We start from the raw sequence: 23,975 nt of genomic DNA, 5'->3' as shown, positions 1-23,975 counted from the left end.
TATTTTGAAAATAGAAAGCTATTATTAAAGAAGTTTTAAAAGAAAAAAATAAAATATAAAAATGTCCCTATCTCTGACCCCTATTTCTTCTTTCTTTTGACAACCTTATCAGCTCCCATGTGTTCACTTACCAGCTTTATGAAGATGTCCAGCAGACAGTGATATAGATCTATAAGGTATTCAATCCTTATATATTCTCAGCTATAGTCCTATATCACCCACAGAGTACAGGACATTTATACTTAAATGTCTTTTAGGCATCTACTCAATATGACCAAAACATAGTTCATTAATATTCCTCTGAAATTCATCACTTTTCCTAACTTCCTTAATTTTATCAAGGGAACATATTTATGATTCACAACCTTAGAGCTATCCTCAATTCTTTCCTAACGCTTTCACCTCATACCTAATCAAGTGCCAAATTTTGTAGTCTGACCATTTTAATTTTTATCTCTATTTCTACTTATATTTCTATTAGAGGCTTGGTTCAAATGGGATCTAGCTCTGTTGTTAGCACATCCTCTCTTTACCCCTATCCTACTATTGTGTATGTACTTGATATAGTTTTTTTTTTTTTCATACTTATCTCTATATATTTAATTCCCCTCAGTAGAATGCAAGCTTCTTTGTCTCTGTGACTGGAACACCTACACAGAATGCCTTACAATGCCTTAGGTACATAAATGTTGAATTAGTTGCTCCCAACTTAACTGAATTATATTGCTCTCAGCTTAACTAATTTTTCTAAAAAGCCGTTTTCTCTCTCATTAGAACAATTTGCAATCATATTCCTCTATTTCAATCCTGAGAGCTTCAGTAATGATGATGATGACGATGAAGATGGCAGCCAACATTTATCTATTCTAGTAATTTGAGGTTAACAAAAATACTACATGCAGGATGTCCCAAAAGTCATAGCTCAGTTGTTTTAACAGCTTAAAATTGCACCAAGCCTCTCCTAATCTCAAGTCCAGAATGCTTTCTATCACACAACCACACAGAGTTAGAGCCAGAAGGAATGTGAGAGATGGAGCCAATGTTTCATTTTATTACAGATGTAGAACATTTGAAATTCAAGCTGCTCATCATCACGTAGCTAGTTAGTGGTATAACTAGGACTAAAAGGCAAGTCTAGTGCTGAGAGGCAAGTCCTTTTACCCCAAAAGCCTCAGCTTCTTTTTTTTGTAAAATGGAATTAGACTAGATGGCTTCTAAGGAAACTCACTCCTAAATCTATAATACCTAGTTATTTATATTTTGTCTCTTCCCATTAAAATATATGCTTCAACACTGGGAAGTGAATGTAAATTGTTAGCACTACGGTCTATCTACCCAAGTTACTTATACCTTCGGAATCTAATACTTAATGTGCAACAAGAAAATGGTATTTACACACATATATTGTATCTAGGTTTTATTGTAACACATGTAAAATGTATGGGATTGCCTGTCATCGGGGGGAGGGAATGGAGGGAGGGGGGGATAATTTAGAAAAATGAATACAAGGGATAATATTATAAAAAATTACTCATGCATATATACTGTGAAAAAAATTCTAAATAAAAAAATATATATGCTTCAATAACAGGAAAACAGATTTATGTTTTTCTTTGTTTTGTCTTTTTGTATATTCCCAATGTTTAGCCAGGCCAATTTTAAAAATGCTTTATGATTTAGAGACTGAGCACTATTGACTTCTAACTTGACTGCTTTCCCTTAGAACATGCTTGTTGCCTGCAGATTCTCAGGACATGGGATTATAGAATCTCAGAGACAAATGGACCTGAGAAACCAACTGATCCAAGAATCTCCTCATCATCGACCACAGGTGGTCCTCCATCCTCTTCTTGAAGACCCCAGAGAGAGAAAATTCACTGTCTCCTCAGGCAACAGACTTCAATCTCTCCTCCTGAAATGTAGAGAGCTAGAGTTCAACCTTGAACTGTCCCAGCTTTCTGAGGTCTGATTACATCCTTAGCTTATGTCACTAGCATTAGAGGAAAAGAAAAAAAAGAAAGCAATACTCCCTAAACAAATCACACTCCCAGCAATGAAAATGAGTATTCCCCAAGGCAAACTCTTTGAGAAGGCAATGGTTTCCAAGGGCAAAATGAAACTGCAAAGTCAAACAAGAGAAAATTAATAGAGAACAAAATAGGCCACTAGGAGAGGTAGGAAAGGGCCTTTAGAAGTCATTCAATCCATGCCTCTGCCTCAAAGAAGATAACAGGAAACCTTCCCTGCTAGGAAAAGAAACCTATGTCTAGAGGCCTAGAGCCAGTACCATTATGGGTCCCCTCACTTCACTCTGGGTTTAACTCACACTCTAGACTTCTCCATATTCTTGTCTACAGCTTGCTCCTAGTACCTTCTCCACCCCTACTCAATGATTTCCAGCTCCCCTTTATTTGCTGTCTTCTCCCTTTAGAATTTGACTTGGAGCACCTCTGAGGTCAACCTGATTTCAATAGTAAATTTTTTTGAAACAATTTTTAAACTATATGAAGTTGGGTTGAAATAATATTAATAAATGGAAAATAATAATCCATTCTGTCTGTCTCTGTCTCTCTGTCTCTATCTATCTATATATCTATACACACACATACACACACACACACATACACGAAGTTTATATATCATAGTAGACATATATGTATTTAGTAGTAAGAAAAGTAGTAGCAGCAGAATTAAGAAGAAAAAATTAGCTCATTTTCATCAGGCTTTCCATTCACAAAGAGCTTTTCTCATAAGACCTTTATGAGGGAGATAATAATAGCTAAGTTATCTAGTGCCTACTATGTGCCAGACATACTACCAGATTCCAAGGTGCTTTGCAATTATCTTATTTGATTCTCAAAACAACATTCAGAAGTGGGTGCTATTATTATCCCCATTTTACAGATGGAGAAACTGAAGTGAACAGAGGTTAAGTGACTTGCCCAGGGTCACACAACAAGTACGAATTTGAGGTGAGATATGATCTCAGGTCTTTCTAACTCCGGGTTCCTCATTCTATTCATTTCACCACCTAGGAGCCAATAGTACAAGTGTCATAGTCTCCATTTTAAAGATGAGAGAACTATGCTTAAGGCAAATTTAGTGGCCTGCTTAAGGTCATGAGTCTCTAAGCCTGATATGTTAGGTTAGACCAGGCCAGGATAGGCCAGGATTGGACAGGATAGGACAGGATTGGCCAGGATTGGCCAGGATGACTAGGATAGGCTAGAGTAGGATAGGATAGGATAGGGCAGGATAGAATAAAATATGCCAGAATAAGATCAAATTAAAAAGAAAAGGATAGAATAGGGTAAGACAGGAGAGAAGAGGATAGGCCAGGATAGGATAGGATAGGTTAGGCCAGGATAGTTCAGGAAAGTCTGATATTTCAGGATAGACCAGGACAGGATATAATAATAATAATAATAGTATAACTAGTAGTGATAAATAACTGTTTCTAAATATGAATTTTTTTTAAAACTGAGATCAAGCCATTCTTTCATTTGATCTTTACAATAGTTCTGGGGAGAAGGAAGGTGAGGAAGGAGAGAGATTAGTTTCCATTCTTTATAAATAAGTAAACTGAAGTCCAGAAAAGGGAAACAAAGCACCTAAAATCACAGAACAAATCAGTGGCAAAACTGTAATTGGTTCTCTTAATCCCAGGTTCAAGTTTCTTTTCACTCTAAAGATTAAGTTTAAAGCCCCAGAGTTAATTTCATAAGTTTCCCTATCCCTGTCCTGATATTTAAAAATTCCTACTCTCAGGAAAAAAAAAAGCAGTCCTCCATTAAGTCTATCCCAGATTTCTCTTGCTGTGTCATCTTTTTCTAGACCTTAATGTAGTCCAGAATGATAAGAATACCTGCCAGAGCTAGAGTCAAACCTCAAGCCATAATCTTCTGACCACCCCCCTTTTCCCCCACCCTCTGGCAGCCAATGCTCCTCCACCAAGCCACACTTCTCCTAGGCAGGCCTCCTTCTTTCAAACACAAATGTTTCACCAAAAACAAACCTGTACCTGCACAGGCTCTCCCCCTTCTTTTACCTATATTGAATAAAATCAGTTCTTTTCCATTTCCCAAGAGAGTTGCTTTTCTGCCCCTTCTGTATTCCTTTCCTTTTTCCTCATTTGAGTTGTTAGCTGGAAAACTGAAACCTCCAAGCAGGGAATGAACTAGTATATGTTTAATAACTGGCTTACCGGAAGGAAAAAAATGTAGCAATACACACTTTTAAAGTTTAATCTGCATTTTTGCCAACACTTTACGTTTGGATAATCAATGAAATAACAAACCAAGCCCTGATTTGTAGTTTGCTGATTTCTGAAGTATAAAAGCTTAAAAAAATTTAAGTCTGCTCTCTGCAAGCTAGCTCCAGTTCACCCCTGCCTCCAAACCCTACTCTCTTCCTCGTCCCTCCTCAAACAAGCTCCTCTTCCTGACTTCTTTATCAGTCCCCACTTCACCATGAATCCAGATCTTAGAGTTGTCTTTGAGCGTGCTTTCTCTGGCCTTAGCCTAATCCAAAGGATCCCAGGCCTTAGTCATAGTTTCTCCCCTTTCCTCTTCTATTCAAACTGCTGCCAGCAACCCTACTAGAGATTTCAACACCTTTCACCTGGACTAACTCAACGCCCTACTGCTGCCAATTTCCAATTTAATTCAATTTCCACATGTCTCTAGATCAGGAGATATTAATCTGAGGCCTGTGAACATAACAAATGCATAAGTATAAAGATATATTGTTAGGATTCTTACAAGGTACTTATGCACTTAATTCACACCTTTAAAGGAGTTCAAACCTTTAAAGGCGTTCACTCATTGGTCCACACATGAGATTCACACCTTTAAGAGAGCATACTTTTAAGGAGCTCCCACAAGCCCAGGGCGCTCCCACAAGCCCAGGGCGTACCCACAAGCCCAGGGCGTACCCACAAGCCCATTCTCTGGAAGGATATAAAAAGCCAGGATTCAGAGCCAGGATTGAGTCAAGGAGAGGACTTCCCAGGAGAACTTCAGGGAAGCTGGAGGAGATTCAGAGAGCCAGGATGTCAGTGGAGAGATTCACGTTGAAAGAAAAAGCTTGCTCATGGACTTCTGGGAAATTCACTACTAGGATTGACTTCTGGGAAGCCCACAATTCCACACTTTTGGAGAAAGAGTAAGATTTCATTCCTATGTGTACCTTCATGCTGGCTGGAGATATTGGGGAAGATGAGAGGCTGGAGACATTCAGATAAGAGCTCTCGGGAACCAGAGAGAGAGAGGCCTCTAAGAAAGATAGCTGAGCCCCAAGTGAAGGAGACAAGACTTGAAAGAGAAAATAAAGGATCTTGAGATAAGATTTGGAAAGAGACAGTAAAGGACTTTAACTCCTGGCTTCATTTTGGGGTAATGAAACTGAACTGAAACTAAGGCTGGCTCCAGAAGCTCCCCAAGACATCCTGCCCCCAAAAGAACGATTACAACTTAGAAAAACAGAACATCACAATATATTAATTAACATATGTATATATGTTATATACATATACATATATATATAATTAATGTATGTATATAATTGGCATTTCCTTTGCAATCCTATGTATTTTGTTTTATGCATTTAAAAACTTTATTCTGAGAATTCCATGTCCTTCACCAGCTTGCCAAAGGAGTTCAACACACACAGAAAATAGGGAATAGCTCCTGACTCTAGATCAGGGGTTCTCAAACTGCGGCCCGCTGAGGACGTTTATGGGGCCCGCCAGGTTATGGCAAATGGGCTGAGGGGCGGAGACAAAGTGTGAGGTTTTGTTTTTATTATAGTCCGGCCCTCCCACAGTCTGAGGGACAGTGAACTGGCCCCTATTTAAAAAGTTTGAGGACCACTGGTCTAGATGAATCTTCCTAAAACCTAGGTCTCTCCTTTGCTCCCAGATTTTCTATGGCTTCCTGTAATACCCCATTAACATCTACAATCAGTCTTGCATTTAAAGTCCTCCAGTAGCCTCCAAGTATATCTCCTACTCTCTGTTCTCACATAGCCTATACTGGAGAAAAACGTTATAGAATGTGTCCAGCAGAAATGGCATAGCTGGTCACCTCTGCAAAGGTATGGCCAGTCACAGGAGGCAGGGACATGAGGGACCCTGTGGGCAGTGCAAGGTCTCAGGCGTAGCCTCCTCCCCCCTGCCTGACCAGGACACTGTGTATCTTGCCCTCAGAAAGAGGGTGTCTCCTATTCTGCAGAGGGTGTCCATCTTCCCATCCAATCCAGCCTCACTTCTCTCTATAAATCATTATGTGCACAAATACATATACACACAGGGTCATGGTTCTGTCAGTGCGGTTACTTCTTCAGAGTCCCACGAAGGAAGTAAGCATTCCCACGTATAATAATACACAGAAAGAAATGCGCACACACATACATACAAAGGCGCAGTTGTTAAGGTAGCTCTGCTAGAGAGTGCATACACACAAGGACACAGATGTACACAAACACACAGAACCCCACAAAAGGCACGCGTACACACACATACACACACACACACACACACACACACACACAAAGGCATCAGGGACAGGCACAGAGGGACATGCACAAATAAGCAAAGTCTGGAAGAAACCTCCGAGGCCAGACTCTAGTCCAATATGTCCATTTTACAGACAAGGAAACCGAGGCTCAGGAAGAAGATGACAGGAAGCAATGGAAGCAGGGTTTAAAGTCCGATTCCCTGACTCCTGACCTAGGGCTCTTTCCACTGTGCTACACATGAGCATAAATAGAGATATGCAGATGCTCACACTTACACATATTGATATACACAAAACAAACACACACAATACACACCCACAGAAACAGACATACAGAGACATTTATACCCACAGAGACACAAACACATGCAGACGAAGGCACACCCACACATGTAATCCGCTCTTCCTCCTCTCCAGGGGGCTCGGCTACCGCCCTGTTCCAACTCCTTTTTCTGAAATGACCTGGAAAAAACAGCCTCTCCTCCTTTCTCCTGCCAATCCCCAGCCTGCTCTTGTCTTTGATTCACTGGCAACTACCCCAAACCTACTCACCCAAACCCTGCCCTCTCTCTAGACTCTAGGAAAAGGAACCACAGTTTTCCTGCTAGAACATTTTTCTTTTAGCAAAAATGGAGAAAGAAAACTACAGATCAATTTCCTTGATGAATATCAATGCAAAACATTTAAAATAAAATACTAACAAGTAGATCACAATGATATATTACAAAGATCATACACTATGACCAGTGGAATTTATAGCAGAAAGAAGGGATGGTTCAATATTTAAAAAAAAAAAAAACTATCAGCATAAGTGACTATATTATAACAAAAATAACAAAAATCATATGATAATTTCAGTAGATGCACAAGAAGATTTTGACAAAATGCAATATTCAATCCTGGTTTTAAAAAAACCCTAGAAAGCACAGAAATAAATGGAGCTTTCTTTAAAATGATAAGTAATATCTTTAAAAACCATCAGCAAGCATTGTCTATGATGGGAATGAGCTAGAAGCCTTCCCAATAAAATCAAGGGTGAAGCAAGGATGCCCATTATCATCACCATTATTCAATATTGTACTAGAAATGCTACCTATAATAATATGAGAAAGAAAATAAATTAAATGAATTAGAATAGGCAATGAGGAAAGAAAACTATCACTCTCTGAATCAATTCAAAAACCAATTGAAATAATTAACAACCTTAGCAAAGTTGCAGAACATAAAATAAACACAAATCATCAGCATTTTTATATATTACCAAGAAAGTCCAGCAGCAAGAGATGAAAAATAACTACAGCCAACCTAAACTATTTGGAAGTCTGCCTGCCAAGACAAACCCAGAAACTCAATGAATGTGGTTAAAAAAGTTTTCCTACAAATAAAGTCAGATCTGAACAATGAGACAAATATCAATTGCGCATGAAGAGGCCAAGCCAATATAATATAAATGACAATTCTAACTAAATTAATTTATTTATTCAATGCCATACTAATTAAACTACCAAAAAACTATTTATACAGCTAAAAAAATAGTAACAAAATTCATCTAGAAAAACAATAGATAGAGAATATCAAGGGGATTAATAAAAAATGAAGAAAGGTGGCTTAGAGGTATCAAGGTATATTACAAAATGGTAATCATCAAAACACTCTGATATTAGCTAAGAAATAAAGTGGTGGATCAGTGGAATAGATTAGGTACATAATAAATGACAAAGTAAATGACTATAATAATCTAACATTGAAAAATCCAAAGACCCAAGTTTTGGGGATAAGAACTCACTGACTACTGGGAAAACTAGAAAGAAGTTTGACAAAAATTAGGTATAGACTAATATCTCACCCCATAAAGCAAGATAAGGTCAGAATAAGTACATAACTTAAACATAAAGGGTGATATCACAGGCAAATTAAGGGAGCATGGATTAGTTTAACCTGTCAGAAGGGAAGAATTATAGGATGTAACATAGATAATTTTGATTATACTAAATTTAAAAGTTTGCACAAACAAAATCAATGCAGCCAAGATTAGGAAAGCAAAAAAATTGAGGGGAAATGTTTATAACAAGTATATCCAGTGAAAACCTCATTTCTCAAAGATATAGAGAAATTAATCAAATATGAATCATTTCCCATTTGAAAAAATAGTCAAAGTATATAAACATGCAGAAGAAGAAATCAAAGTTAACTATAATCACATTTTAAAATCCTCTAAATTACTATTGACTAAAGAAATGCAAATTAAAACAACTCTGAGGTATCATCTCACACCTATCAGATTGGCTAATATGACAGAAAAGGAAAATTTAAAATGTTAGAAGGGATGTGGAAAAAATAGAATACTAGTGGTTAGTAAATTTGTGAAGTGGTTCAACTGTTCTGGAGAACAATTTGGAAAACTGTACCTATCCTTTGAAACCTAGCAATACCATTACTATGTCTGTATTCCAAAGAGATTAAAAACAAAAAGGAAAAGGACCTATATGTACAAAAATATTTTCCTATTCTTTTTGTGGTGGCAAAGAATTGGAAACTGAGGGGATGTCCATCAATTGGGAAATGGCTAAATAAATTGTGGTGAGTGAAGGTAATATATTATTGTTCTAGATGAAAGAAGAGCAGGAATATTTCAGAAAAGCCTGGAAAGACTTACAAGAACTGATGCATAGTGAACTGAGCAAAACCAGAAGTACATTATATACACTGTAACAGTAGCATTGCTTGATGATCAACTATGAATGACCTAGCTCTTCTCAGCAAGACAATGATCCAAGACACTTCCAAAGGACTGACGATGAAAAATGCTTTCCACATCCAGAGAAAGGACTGATGGAATCTGAATGCGGATCAAATAATACTTTTTTCTTTGTTTTTATTGGATTTTACTAATCTGTTTCTTTTGCAACATAGTTAATATGTTTTGCACAATACATGTTTTGCACAACTACAAAATATATAGTAAATTGCTTGCCTTCTTAAGAAATGGGAAGAAGAGAGAAGAAGGGAAGGAATGAAACTCAATTTTTTTAAAAAAATGAATGTTAAAAATTGCTTTTACATGTAATTCAGAAAAAAAGTTAAGTTAAATTAGAAAAGAAAGAAACATCTTCCTTTGTTCCAATTCGCATCTCTTCTGGCACAGTCTCCAATGTTTCCCCTCAATTCATCCTCAGTACCTAATAATGATAACAATAAAAGCAGCAGCTTCCATTTAAAGAATAATTAAGATTTAGAAAGCACTTTCCTCTTAACAGTCTTATGAAATAAGAGGGATAAGTGTTGTTATTCCCATTACAGATAAGGCAACTGAGGCCCAGAAAGAAGTCATATAGCTAATAAATGTCAACACCAAAATGCAAATGCAGGCTTCCTGACAACTGGTACCTCCATATCATACCATATTGTATCTTATTTCTCTGGTCTTCTCTCTCTCACCCCTTTCATCTCCACATCACACTTCCAATGCTCTCTACTACCATTGCTTGCCTATGGCACTCTATAAATTCCCCCTGGAGAATCCAGGCAAAAACGCACTGTCACAAAAAGGTTGCCCCTCTGAGAAGTGTCACCCAGACACAAAGATAAAGATTCAGTCATAAGCATAGCTCTCTTCAACAATGAGATGAACCAAATCAGTTCCAATTGTTCAATAATGAAGAGAACCAGTCACACCTAGTGAAAGAACTATGGAAAATGAGTGTGGACCACAACATAGCATTTCTACTCCCTCTGTTTTTGTCTGCTTGCATTTTTGTTTTCCTTCTCAGGTTACTTTTACCTTATTTCTAAATCCGATTTTTCTTGTACAGCAAGATAACTGTATAAATATGTATACATATATTGCATTTACCATATACTTTAACATATTTAACATGTATTGATCTACCTGCTGTCTAGGAGAGAGAGTGGGGGGAAGGAGAGGGAAAGTTGGAACAGAAAGTTTTGCAAAGGTTAATGCTGAAAAAATGACCCAGGCATATGTCTTATAAATAAAAAGATATAATAAAAAATAAAAAAGATTCAGTCATAAGGGATAGGAAAAAATACATTTCACACATGTAGACTTCTCACCAGAATTTCACTAGGGCTGAATGACTAATAAATTACTGGGGAAATCTGGAAAGCTTCCTGGAAAAAGTGGGCTGCAGAAAGGAGGAATTACTCTTATAAAACTTAAAGGATAAGTACTATCAAGAAAATACAAGTAGAAAAGATAAATGAATTTTTAAAATTTCAACAAATGCAGCTTCCAAATATTTAGAAGTACAAAAAAATAGCTTGGAGACTTTCTCATGAGGTAATGAGCTCCTCATCATTGGTGGTGTTCAAGCACATAATTCACAACATATTGACAAGATTGTTGTGGAAAAGATTCCTTCCTGTTCAGTTTTTCCTATTCAGAACTAGTGGCTTCTGAGCTTTCTTCCATTTCTGAGACTTTGTGATTCTGTCATTTATCCTGAGATCCACTTTCCTAGATCAAGTCTTACCCTACCAATATGATACTAAGGGCAGTGCTTCTACTTGTCTGCCTTTCCATAAGCCCTGCTAGTATGCAATGGCTACTTCTGTCTTTTGTCTCCTGCCTTCCCCAGTCCAAGTTCTAACAAGCTGTCCCGGGAGGGGGTGGGGGAGGAAGGGGTCAGAACCCAGGCTGCTAGACTCTTGGCCTGTGACTAATGAAAGCCCCCCAGTATAGCCCAGTACTCTCCAGAAAAAGTCATAGGGGAAGGGAGTAGTAACACAGGGGACCCAGAACTCATTAGTTAGGAGGCAGCCATCCAGATTTAACAGCCCAATTCTAAATACTCTGTTGCAACAAGTGAACATGGTAGTTACTCAAGTATGTTCTTCTCTGTTGTGAGTATGAAGGTCATATCCCCTCAGTCATATGCGGGGCTCCCTGAGCACAACGTGTCTCTATGATCATATTAGGACTTCTACAAAGGGAAAAAACTGTTGCTACTGTCTCTCACTTCAGAAGTTCCCCCAAATAAGGGTTACGTTTCTGCTATACAAACCCACCACAGCCGTTTTCTAATAACCTCAAGGAACCATTAATCAAGGCTAACTAAGCCCTAACTGCTGTTTTTCCATCTTTTTTCAGTCATGTCTTACTCTCATGACACCTTTAGGGTTTTCTTGGCAAAAATGCCATCATGCTCTATCATTTCCTTCTCCAGCTCATTTTACAGATAAGGAAACTGAAGCACAAAGGACTCAATGACTAACCCAGGAGTCACTTAACGACTAAGTGTCTAGATTTGAACTTAGGTCTTCCAGACAATTGGCCCATTCTCCTATTCATTGTTCACCTAACTTCCCAAGGTGACCTTAAGAAGAACATTCAGAGTGTCAGACCTGTAATGAGCTGTTGTCTCCAGAAGCTGCCGGATCACTCTCTGGGAAGAGATCTGCTGTGTCTACTCAAATCTCTCAGACAGATTCTTCTTCCTGTAGAGAACCGTTGTCTCCAGGCAGTTGCTGTTAACTCTTGTCCTTAGAAGTGACTTCCCTTCCTGCAGAGAGCCCCGTCAAGCCTGATGTAGTGCAGAGTCTTTTCTTGAATCCTGGCTCTGAATCTCCTCCAGCTCTTATCCTTCTCCAGGCCAATCTCTTCTCTGGGCCCAGTCCTGTCTCTTTTATCCTCCCAGAGAATGGGCGTGGGATAATGCAAGGGCTTCTGGGAAGAACCACCCCAGCCAATGAGCTTGCCCCCTCTATCAAGTCAACCTGAATTCTCACCTTGTCACTGTCCAGACAACCTGAGTTCTCACTTAGTAATCCTAACACAGACCTATAAGAAACTTGAGAACATTCTCAGAATGGAGAGAATCTCTAAAACAGAAGACACACAATGCCCAAATCAGAAACATATTTGTAGATGATTAAGTCCAATCTCCTCAGCTGGCTGAGGATCCTGAGGCCCAGAGAGAGGAGGTGACTTATTCAAAGTCACAGAGCAAATTAATGGCCCACTCAGATCCTGGTCATTGGCCCACTCCCCAACTCACCGCACTTTCCTCAAGTCACAGTTCAACAAGGTGAGCAGTTGACTCCTATTATTACCTCAGAAAGGAGGGAAGAGAAAAAGGGAAGGAAGCAATAAAGCAAAGTAAGAAAAGGTAGAAGGCTTTTTAAGTGCCCACCAGGTGCCAGGAACTCTATACACATTATCTCTTTGAGGGGCCTTGGAATCAGAAGTCCGCAGCTCAAGTCCAGATTCTACCATTTAGCTGTATGACCCTGGACACGACTAAGCTCAACCTCAGCTTCCTCATCCATAAAGCAATCGTTACAGCCCTTCCATGACCTACTACTGGATTATTGAGGACGCATTTTCTATGCCATTAACACCACAGAAATGTGAGCTATTATTATCATTTCCAGTCTCTATTTCTCCAGGGGAAGCAGCATTCATGCCATTCTGATTCTTTTTCTTGCTCAATATCAACACTGAATATGACATACTCCTGAGCTTGGATGCTTCGACTCCCTGCCCCCACCTACAAATTCAATAGTCATCCAATCATCATCCTCTGAAATCTGCCCTCTCTTCATCAACTGTCCAATGAGATCAAGATATAAATTAATGATGGTGGGCAAGTCCTTTCCATTCCCTCTATCATAAAATGAGGGGCTTTGAGTCAATCATTTTCAAATTCCTTTAAGCATCAAATTGTCTAACACTCTCACAGTGTGATTAAGTTTTCTCTCACTCAGCCTCTATTGGAGACACAAGCAGACCATAGTGAGGAAGGGAGACAGAAGAGGAGCAGCTTGTGCCCGAGAATGGAATTAGGGAATGGGAATAGCCCTTCTGGCTAGAGAAGGAGTCCCTTAGACAGATGACCCAACAGGGCTTTGAAGGCATGTTCAGGATCACAGGCTGGGGATGAGGCACGAGGAGCAAACCTCATGGGAGGCGCTCGGTGCGGCTTCCAGAAGCCAGCTGGGCCTGGTTTCAGAGTGGACAGAGCAGGGGGTCGGAAGCGCCTCAGTTCCTGCCCCCAGCCATGAGCCAGCTGGCAGGAGAGAGCATCAGTGAGGAGTCCCATTGGGAAAGTCTGTTTTTAGAGGAAGCAGAAGGGGAGCGACAGAACACAGCAGCCATGGAAGTGGCCTTGGAACACAGAACACAGGATGTCAGACATGAAAAGGACTCTGAACACAGAATGGTCAAGCTTGACAAAAACTAAATGAGAGAATTTTCCAACTAGAAGGGACTGTGGGATCAAAGGATTCATCCCCTGGATGAGACCCAGCGGAAGACAGTGACCGATGCACAGTTACATAGCAAGTCAAGGCCAAGGCAGAACACTAGAGGAGGTGACAGAAAATCACCCCCTACTACCATTGTCCAATGAACTTCTTTTTCTAATTGTGACAGGCTTCAGGGCAGGACAAGGAACAGGGACGCTAGCAAGCCACCCAGTGGGGAGGTCTCAATAAGGGGAGGGCAAGAAAGGGAATTTTGTAATATGGCATTTTCTGGATGCATATGTTGTTATTTAATTTTTAATTATGTTTTTTATTCTGAATTTAACACAAAAAAGAGCATTTCCATATTCAAAGCAGAACAGAAAAAGAAAATTCTATTAAATGCACATATTTTTAACACCAGAAGTTCCCACTCTCCATGGCCTGGAGATATTTGTTTCCTGATAAATCAAGCACCACATGTTACATACAATAAAGACTCAAAGCCTCCAAAATGAAGGGCTGCAATTTTCAATCTCATCTCATGAGCAAAAATATCCTGTCCCCATTCTAGCCAACTTAGCATTGCTCACTGTATGATCTTGGAAAAGTCACTTCCCTACTCCGAGTTTTTTCCTCTTCAACTCTTTAATAATAAATTTGAAATAGATTCAATTCAATTAAACAAGCATTTCATAAGTACCTTGTGGGCAGAGCCCTGTGATAGGCTTCTGAATTAGAGTCAAAGCTTAAATGATAAATTATCCCCTCATGGAGCTGTTACAGCAACTATGGATATATGACATGTCCATGGAAAAGCGCATTAAGTAAATGCAAAGTGCTACAGATAAGAGTATTTCAGTAGTAATAATATTAATAGCAATAATAAGAATTGCTAGTACTTATATGGTGCTTTAAAGTTTACAAAGCACTTTATAATTCTCTCATTGGATGCTCACCCTGAGAGGCAGGTGCTATTATTATCCCCATTTTACAGATGCGAAAACTGAAGTGGGGAGAAGTTAAATGATTTGGCCAGGATCATGCAGCTAGTAAATGTCTGGGGCAGAACTGAACTTGGGTTTTCCTAATACCCACTTCAGCACTGTACCCCTAGCTGCCTGTGTAAGAAACCAGGGGAACAAAAAAAAAAAAAAAAAAAGAAAGCCCAGGATTATTTTTCAAGAGGAAGAAATAGATGGCTCAGAGTCTAGTTGGGGCACAGACTACATGCTGGGGAATTTAGGGAGATAACACTGGAAAGGAAGGGAAGCAGCCCACTATGGGGTAGGTGGCAGCTTTAAGTGCCAGGATAAACAGTCTGCACCTCAAGGAGGTAACCCAGGCCAAGGAAGGGGCAAGTTCTCTTCTGATTCTAATGTCCCATGTTCTGTTTTAAATCCCCTTTCAAATTTCTCATTCTAGCTTCTAAAAACCCTTCTGATTCTGACATTATGCTCTGTGTTCTAAGAGGATGCACTCTGATATTCTAAGACTATAAGGTCTAAAGAAAGTCATTGCAAATCCCCTCCCTTTCTGCCCCTCCTGACCCCACAGGGCTGCTATCAGGGACTGGCAGGTGGGAACAGACACTTTGGGTCTAATACGCTGGAGTCCTTGGGAGAACACAGGAGGTATCTGCATTTTTTTCAGAGCAGAGAGCTTAGGCAGGGCTGGCTGGGTAAACAGTGTGTGCATGGCTGTGAACATACCTTTGGCCACAGAATATCAGAGGGTCGGGGATCATGTGGACAATAGGGTTTCAACACATAAAATTATAGATGAAGAAGTGGGAGTTTGGTGAAAAAAATCACTTGGTCAGGAAGGACCACTCAGAGCAGAGCAAGAACTATGACTCATTTGATGGAGTGTAGGACCTAGAGTCAGAAAAACCTGAATTTGAATCCTGCCCCAGGCACATATTATCTATGTGATGCTGAGTAAATCAACACTATCAGCCTCAGTTTTACCATCTACAAAATGGGGTAACAATTATACCCATTTTCCAGGATTATTTTGAGGATCAGACAAGATATATAAAGCAGTTTGCAAATCACCAAAGTGCTACATAAATTCCAGCTGTTTTAGTACCCTATCTCCAATTTATAAGGTGCTTGCCTTATAATAACTTTGAAAGGTGGTCATTAAATTTGTTGCTAACCCTACTGTATAAATGAAGAAATCATCCAGTTCAGAGAAGTCAGTGCTGGGATTCAAATGTAGGCTTTCAGAAACTAAAGCTATCTGTCCACTGTAGCTCAAGGATCTGACGGGGGTCTGCATGTCATCAAACCTTCTACTTCATATGCATGTGACACAGAACCTTGGGTCTAGATCTTTGTGTGGGCCACTGTTGCCCTTGGCAATCTATGAATGACTTCTGGGGACAAGGTTTTTAAATGCATAAAATAGAGGAATGCAATGAAAAACAATGACATTTAAATGTTATTACCAAAATATTAGAAAATCAAATTCATAGGCCCTAAGGTAAAAACTCTTATCTCCACAGACCCTCCAAAGGTCATGGAGTTTAGGATCCTGACTGAGATCAAACAGCAAACAGCTAACTCTGGACCAGAGGTTACATCTACACATCCTTCTAAAATCTAGTCACTAAAAAGTTACTTCAATAGAATCCCAATAGAATCCCATCTCTTCTGATGTTACTGTTGCAGCCTGTAAGATCTCTCTCGTCATCTAGGCCCTCTCATTCGAATCATACAATTATAGGCTTATAGAAATGAGAACTAGAAAGAAAAATCAAGGTCAACTAGTCTGACCCCTCCAGCCAACATTTATTAAGCATTCATTAGGCACTTACTATGTGCTAGTGCTGAGCACTAGCCAAACCCATCTGTGACCTCGAAGAGCTCATTGTCTAATGGGAAAGACAAGAAATAAATAACTAGGAATGTAAAAGACTAATACAGAGATGGAAGATAAGCCCAGAGTGGAAGGCACTAGCAGCTGGAGGAAGGGAGAAACCAGGGAAAGCCTTCAGAAGAAACTAGGTTCTGATACTCATTTTAGAGATGAGAAAATTAGAACGTAGAAGGTAAGAAACTTACATGATAAGAGAATTCAGACTTCCAGAATTTGATTCCAAATTCTTTGCTCTTTCTGTGTGTCATGTGTTACTCCGCACAGAAAAAGGGGCTGGAGCAAGATAAAGATTCAGGGAGTTTGGGAGCTGCCTGGCAGGAAGCTGACCAGGAAACCAAGCACTGGTTTGACTTGTTCTTATGAGTGTTCCATAATGACGAATGACAGCGAGCCCTTGATGATATATTGCATGATGGAAATAGCTGAGGAATGGATCGATGAGTGTCCATCAGGATGCCAAGGAAGAGCATGGTGTAGTGCCAGCTGCTTAGCTGATCCACATGGAGGAGAGGAAGTTGGCTTTAAAACTCCCTTAGGCACTGCCAAGGAGTCTGCCCCACTGTCTCACCCCCACATAACCAACCATAGTTGGAAGGTATGTCTATGGGCATCTCATTCAGCTGCTCTCACACACTTCATTTTATTGTCATCACAATAAAACCCTGGCTTTTTTTTAGGATGCTCTAAGATGTTCTTCTTGCCTCTTTAAACCTCAAATCTGTTTTCTTTTAGCTATTTGGAATAAAATCTTTCTAAAATGTTTCAAATATTTCTCTGGCTTTTTGAATAAAGTATATTTCAGGAGACCCAGAATTTCTTTGGTGTAGACATTTCTATCACCTACACAGATCACAAGCATTTTATTAAGTGCCTAAGTTCAGGCCCCTACACTTCATTTTTGTGAAAAATACTATAGTTCCCGTCCTCAAAAACTTGACAGTTGTTAAGGACAAAGTCACAGTTTTTAATCCCATTAAAACCAGAAAATAAACAAAAAGCTGTTCAAAGGCTCGCATCAGATTTATCCCTTCAACTTGAGCCCTAACACTACCAGACAAGTCAGCCTCACAAACAGTTTACCAAGGACCAGGGTATAATGTGGTGAGCTCTTTTCTACTTTATCAGATATAACTTGCAAACACCAGAACATGGTCCAATAAGGAGGAGGTAGGGTACTGATCAAGGGCACCCACATTTCTTCCAAAGGAAACCATATTATTATTGTCCAAAATATGTCCATTAATACCTGAAAATAGGCTCCCAAGCCAGGAGTGGTGGTACATGTCTGTATTTCCTACTCCGGGAGTGGTTGAGGCTGAGGGCTTACTTGAGTTCAGGGTTCCTGAGCTACAAAAAAAGCTAAAACCAGGTGAGGCATCTACATGAAATCTAGCACCAATCTAGTGAGCGCCTAAGACTAGAGAGCCATCAGGCTGCCTACAGATGGGAAACTGGCTCAGGCTAGAGAAACCCGATCGAGTTAAAGCTTTGGAATCAATCAAGCCAATGACTGGCTCCTTTACATTCAACCTCTAGGAAATAAGAAGACCTAGGCCTCCTCCTCCCCCAAAAAGGCAGGCTCCCCACTGATATGAGGACCTATGTCTATTTCCCTCAGTCCATCTGATGCCTCACAGGGAGCTGGGTAGGAAAGAAAGCAGTGGGAACTAATCCTAAACTACAAGAGGAATCAATCCTCTTCTCTCTATCCCAAGGGATTTCTAAATCTTATAATTTGAGAGTCTGCTTCCCACCTCTCTGTAGCCCTCAGATTAAACTAGGAAAGAATAACACTCCACTAGGGCCTAGATGCACTTCCAATATGTGTTTTCTCCAACTCTGTGCCATTTAGAAGGAAGATGTATAATGAGTAAATTAATGAGTCCATGGCCACCCTTGTTACTCCTCTTACCATAAAAGCTCACTTTAAAAAGAGAGCAAAAGATTTGGAGCTGAGAAGGAACTCTACAATGTAGTTCCACCCCATCATTTTATAGAAAAGAAATTGAGCCCCAGAGAAAAGATTTATCTCATGTCACACAGATAGCAGGCAGCAAAACCAGGAATAAGCCAAGTTATCTGACTCTACAGTGTCCTTTACACTTTTTTAATACAAAAAGAATCTTTTATTGTAAGAAAGGCCAAATATAAGGTAGAGATGCATAGAACTCAAACAGAAAATGGATTCCCTATTGACGATAAGGTTTTCCACATGTGCTTATTAGTAAATGTCACTAGAATATCAAGCTTTAGGAAAACTTAGAGTATTTCAATGAAATCCAATTATTGAAAAAAGCTCAGGTTATTCGTCCACACAATAAAAATAAAGTGGATTACAAATTGAGTTGTTTACAACTCATTTAGTTTTTCAAGATTTCATGTATTTTGTGTATGTCCTAAAGAGAGCTATAAGGGATGAAACTGGATCTCATCTGGAAAATCGTGCAGTACTTTCAATGATTTCTGGCATAAAACTTCATTTTAATACCCCAAATGGTTCTGATGATGGTCCTATAATTGTGAATTAAAAGTGCCTTAAAAAGTCATCAAAAAGGACATGTACAGCTAAAACAGGAAGTGGGCTGATCAGGGAACAGAAGTGAGGGGCAATAGATGAATTGCCCAAGTCTTGCACTGCTAAAATAATAAGAAAACCTTCAGTTCACTGGACAAATCTCTGGATTTGTAGAAAAACATAAATGGTAAGACACAGAAGTCTGAGGGATTGCCTTCAATCCTGGGAAGAACCAAGGGCAATAAGATCTGTTGAAGCATCCAAGTTAATTTACAGAAGAGATTGAGTAATGATGATTCCTTTCATCCTTTTCACACCAGACAGGGCCGGCATCTGTCCCTAACCTTATGCTTAGACAATCAGCCCCACACAGAAATACAGGTCCTAACATTATTCAAAGCAGTTTCCCATCCATTATTCTAAACAATGACATAAGAGAAATAGCTGAAGAGTTGTTATTCAATAAGGAAATGAAGGTCCCCAGAGGGGAAGTGATTTGCCCAGTCTTATACAGTAAGTCACCAGAAGCACCACAATTAAAATTTCAGCCTTCAATTCCCAAGTCAGGACCCTTTTTTTTTTTAAATTGAAGCTTTTTATTTACAAAGCATATGCATGGGTAATTTTTCTAACATTGACTCTTGCATAACCTTTTGTTGTAAATTTTCCCCTCCTTTCCTTCACTCCCTCCCCTAGCTGGCAGGTAGGTAGTGCAATACATGTTAAATGTTGAAATACATGTTAGATCCAATATATGTACACATATTTATACCATTATTTGTTGCACAAGAAAAATCAGATCAAGAAAGAATAAAAAGAAAAACTAAAAAAGAAAACACAATGCAATTGTTAGTGGAACTGTGAACGGATCCAACCATTCTGGAGAGCAATTTGGAACTATGCTCAAAAAGTTATCAAACTGTACATACCCTTTGATCCAGCAGTGCTACTACTGGGCTTATATCTCAGAGAGATCTTAAAGAAGGGAAAGGGACCCACATATTCAAAAATGTTTGTGGCAGCCCTCTTTGTAGTGGCTAGAAACTGGAAAATGAGTGGATGTCCATCAATTGGAGAATGGCTGAATAAATTGTGTTATATGAATGTTATAGAATATTATTGTTCTGTAAGAAGTGACCAGCAGTGCTACTACTGGCTTATATCCCAAAGAAATACTCAAGAAGGGAAAGGGACCTGTATGTGCCAAAATGTTTGTGGCAGCCCTTTTTGTAATGGCTAGAAACTGGAAGATGAATGGATGTCCATCAATTGGAGAATGGTTGGGTAAATTATGGTATATGAAGGGTATGGAATATTATTGCTCTGTAAGAAATGACCAGCAGGAGGAATACAGAGAGGCCTGGAGAGACTTACATTAACTGATGCTGAGTGAAATGAGCAGAACCAGAAGATCACTATACACTTCAATAACAATAATGTATGAGGACGTATTCTGATGGAAGTGGAAATCTTCAACATAGAGAAGATCTAATTCACTTCCAGTTGATCAATGATGGACAGAAACAGCTACACCCAGAGAAGGAACACTGGGAAATGAGTGTAAAATGTTAGCACTACTGTCTATCTACCCAGATTACTTATACCTTCAGAATCCATTACTTAATGTGCAACAAGAAAATTGGATTTGCACACATATATTATATCTAGGTTACACTGTAACACATTAAATATGTATGGGATTGCCTGTCATCTAGGGGAGGGAGTAGAGGGAAGGAGGGGAAAATTTGGAAAAATGAATTCAAGGGATTATGTTGTAAAAAAAATTACTCATGCATATATATTGTCAAAATATAATTATAAAATTAATAAAAAAAAAAAAAGTGACCAGCAGGATGATTTCAGAAAGGCCTGGAAAGACTTACATGAAATGATGCTGAGTGAAATGAACAGGACCAGGAGATCATTGTACACGGCAACAACAAGATCAATTCTGATGGATATGGCCATTTTCAACAATGAGATGAACCAAATCAGCTCCAATTGATCAATGATGGACAGAACCAGCTACACCCAGAGAAAGAACACTGGGAAATGAGTATGGACCACAACATAGCATTTACATTCTTTCTGTTACTGTTTGCTTGTATTTTTGTCTTTTTCTTCTCAGGGTATTTTTACCTTCTTTCTAAATCTTTCTTGTGCAATAAGATAACTTTATAAATATGTATACATATATTGTATTTAACATATACTTTAACATATTTAACATGTATGGGACTACCTGCCATTTAGGGGAGGGGGTGGGGAGGAGGAGGGGAAAAGTTGAAACAAGTTTTTGCAAGGGTCAATGTTGAAAAATTACCCATGCATATGTTTTATATATAAAAAGCTATCATAAAAAAGAAGAAAATAGTGGGAAAAAATAAAAAATAAAATTGGAAGTTTAGACTATATGAAAAAAAAGAAAAAGAAAGCACAATGCAAGCAAACAACAACAGAGAGAGTGAGAATGCCATGTTGTGGTCCACCCTCTGTTCCCAAGGTTCTCTCTCTGAGTGTAGCTGATTCTCTTCATACTGAACAATTAGAACTGGTTTGAATCATCTCATTGTTGAAGAGAGCTACTACGTCCATCAGAATTGATCATCATATAATTTTGTTGTTGCCATGTATAATGATCTGGTTCTGCTCATTTCACTCAGCATCAGTTCGTGTAAGTCTCTCCAGGTCTCTCTGAAATCATCCTGCTGGTCGTTTCTTACAGAACAATAATATTCCATAGCAGTCAGGACCCTTTCTATCTAACACACTCACTTTCTTGGGGAGTTACTAGTCTTTTTATGATGGTCTGATATAGTTTTTTCTGAAGAGTAGGGATGTGGACAAAATCAGTTCTTCCAGAATAGTCTGTCCACACCACTAGCATTGATCCTCATATCCTACCTAAAATGACTATCCTGAATTCACCTTGCTAGTTCTACTACCACTGGTTTAGCTTGCCACATATCTATGTAACAACAACCTCATCAAAACTTATCCCAATCACTAGGCAAGATTTTCCCCATATCACAGCATCCTATAGTTGATTCATTCATTCAATAAAGATTTATTAAACAACTGTGCCAAGTACCACATCCTAAGAATACAAAACCAAAATGAAACAATCCTACCTTCAAGGATCTTACATTCTATGCAAAAAGAACAAGATGTAAACCAATAATTAAATATATACTATATATATGGATATATATATACACACACACACACAAAGGTATATACTAAGTAATTATATTCTAGTGGAGAGAAGAAAGAACTAAACCAATAATTAAGTATAAAATACATACAAAGCCATTTCAGTGGAATAAGGCACTAGTACCTGAGGGAACTAGGATAAGCCTTGATTTATGATCCTGCTGCAGAGAGGATCTTTAAAATCTGCAGGAGTTTATTATTAATAAAAACAAAAACAACAGCGAATATCTATATAATTTAAGATAAATTTCTATCTCAACAAAGCATTAACCGAAGAACAAAGGAAGATAAGTTAGCAGATTGGGCTTGAAATCCCAGGTCTTGCCTTTTCGATGGCTGAAGCTAATGAGTATCACAGACTTGGAGAATTCAGCTGGAAGGGACCACTGAGGTCAGCTAGTCCAAACGATGCTTGTGTAGGAATCACTCTAAAGCCTGCCTGGCCTGACAAGGACTCACCCAGCCCACACTTGAAGATCTCTAGTGGCAGGAAATTCAATATTTTCACAAAGAGCCCAATCCATTTCTGGGCAGCCCTCATTATTAGGAAGTTTTTCCTACGTGGAACCAAAATCTGCCTCTCTTCAACTTTTCCCCCATTGCCCCTGCAGGGCCAAACTGGCCAAATTGAATCCCGTTTCACAAGTATCACATTCCACAGTGCGGTATATAGTATATGTCTTAACCTTGCATACTCTTCATCTGTAAAATAAGTACTGCCTCATCCACAGATCGGGCATCAAGATCAAATACTATAGATAGGAAATGTTTTGTAAGCTTGAAATACCAAAGCTTGAATTTGAGTCTCAGTCCTGACCCTAACCAATCACCTGACCTTCAACAAGATATTTTGTCTCTTCTGAGCCTCAGCTGCCTCAGTAGCAGCATGTGTAAAATGGGGGTAATCATCTCTATCCTGGCTCTCTTATAAAATTGTTATAAGAATCAAATAATAATATACATTAAAATGTTCTGAAGGCGTATGGTCTTCATAAGTTTAAAGTGCTATTATAATTATTGTAATGGCTGTCAGCAGCAGCAGCAACAGAAGCAGCAGTAGTAATGATATTAGGAGTATCCTCCAGGACAGCTAGATGGCCAGTGGACAGCAGACCCAACCCAGAATCGGGAAGATCTAAGTTCAAATCTGGCCTCAGACACTAGCTGTGTGACCCTGAGCAAGTCACTTAACCGCATTGCCTCATCTATAAAATGGGGACACACTGGATAAGGAAATGGCAAACCACTTTAGGATCTTTGCCAAGAAAACCCCACGGACAAGTCCATGGGATCATGTAGGGTTGGACACAAGTGAGCAACAACACAGTCTATTCCACTTAACTCCGCTCATCCTTCACTTGGTGAAGCTGAATCCCAGAATGTCGTGCCCATAAAGCTCTGACAGATTTCCCAAGCTGGAGGTACTTGAAGCACAGACTCGATAGTATATTGGCCAGCTGAGAAATGGTCTCACATGGGACAAGAGTTTATTAAATGCCTCACTGGATCAGGCCTGGTGTAAAGTATGAGAGACACAAAGGAAATATAGCTCCTAGTCTCCTGAAGACATGTGGACAAAAACAACGTGTATGTGGGTAAGTGAAAACCAAATGTCTTCAGAGTTAACAAGTCATCCAGAAGGCTGG

At 39.2% G+C, this 23,975-nt stretch overlaps 1 long non-coding RNA gene across 1 annotated transcript in view; it reads right to left on the bottom strand.

Moving 5' to 3' along the window:
- Window positions 1–23,975, bottom strand: part of LOC141540480 (uncharacterized) — a 77,280-nt gene that overhangs the window by 29,841 nt on the left and 23,464 nt on the right. The window lies entirely within an intron of this gene.

This window comes from Sminthopsis crassicaudata, chromosome 1 (genome assembly GCF_048593235.1).
Source record: "Sminthopsis crassicaudata isolate SCR6 chromosome 1, ASM4859323v1, whole genome shotgun sequence".
Classification (NCBI taxonomy): domain Eukaryota; kingdom Metazoa; phylum Chordata; class Mammalia; order Dasyuromorphia; family Dasyuridae; genus Sminthopsis; species Sminthopsis crassicaudata.
The sequence above is the reverse complement of the archived record's forward strand: the minus strand, read 5'-3'. Positions and strand labels throughout refer to the sequence as shown.